This window comes from Melanaphis sacchari, unplaced genomic scaffold (assembly GCF_002803265.2).
Source record: "Melanaphis sacchari strain LSU unplaced genomic scaffold, SCAv2.0 Contig48_pilon_pilon, whole genome shotgun sequence".
NCBI lineage: Eukaryota > Metazoa > Arthropoda > Insecta > Hemiptera > Aphididae > Melanaphis > Melanaphis sacchari.
This window is the reverse complement of record NW_020271327.1, coordinates 2,150,318-2,151,554: the sequence shown is the minus strand read 5'-3', so window position 1 is coordinate 2,151,554 and position 1,237 is coordinate 2,150,318.

Genomic DNA, 1,237 nt, shown 5'->3' with positions numbered 1-1,237 from the left:
TTTTACCAAATTTCAAAAATTTTTATCAACACTAAAAAATATACACATAATATAGATACATTAAATTAAATATTTTAAAATTAAAAAAGCCTAATCCTAAAAATTAGTCCAAATATTTAAAAACCTTCACTGTTTACATTAAATAATAATTTAATTAATAGTGAAATGTTTCTTATTTCTGTAATAAATATTTTATATGAATAATAATAAAATCGTAAACATTATTAAATGTGAAATCGTTAGGAATTTTACGTTTGAATTTCCAATATTATCATAATTTAATCATTAATCGTTCATAAAAAAAATGTATGATGGATTTTGCATTCAATGTTAAAATTACAAATTTTAAAAATTTTTAACTACAAAATAATTTACATATTAATTAAGTATAATATGAAGTGTTTTAATAACCAATTTTTTTTTTTTGAATGTCCGACGTCTTTTTTAGGAGCAGCATAAATACTTCAATATTCAATTTTTTGGGTAGTTTTTGGTAGCAAATTAGACAAAGTTAATATTTTTGGATCAAAGTTAAAAAATATTCAGTTATTTTAAAAATAATTAGAAGGAACAATCTATGAAAAATCTATCATTTTTACACAAAATCGATTTTCCATTTTTATTGCCATAAGATAATGAATAACTGTTGAGACTTGACATTTTTAACAAATATTCATACAATCATTTACTATGTAGAATACATTTTTCAAAATATTTTGACTTTTTGCGCTATTTGTAAATAATATTTTGGAATGTTATTTTTTTTTAGTTTGTATTAAAATTATTTATTTTAACTGTGAGCAAAAATTTTAAAATAGCAATGCTAAATTATTTTATTAAAATCGAATAAGGATCTTTTCAGTCCTTAAATAATTTATATTTGTATAAAAATAGATGTTAAAACAGCGGTTGAATAGTAGTGTAATGATTAATGGGCTTCATAATCAATTATTGCATGCAGAATGGTAACACCTGAATATTTTTTAAATAGGCAACTTATTAAACATTTCAAAGCAACCAATTTCGTTTAAAATGTATTCATAAATTAAAATTACCTACCTATAATAAAACGATTAATTGATACAATGAAATTAGTAAAATTTTAAATTTTAATAAATTATATTATAAAAAATATCAACACATTATAAAACAATACTAAATTTAATAAATCATAAATATTCACAAAAAACTTAGGGTTATATGAATTATTATGATAAATAAAATAGATAGAAAATAG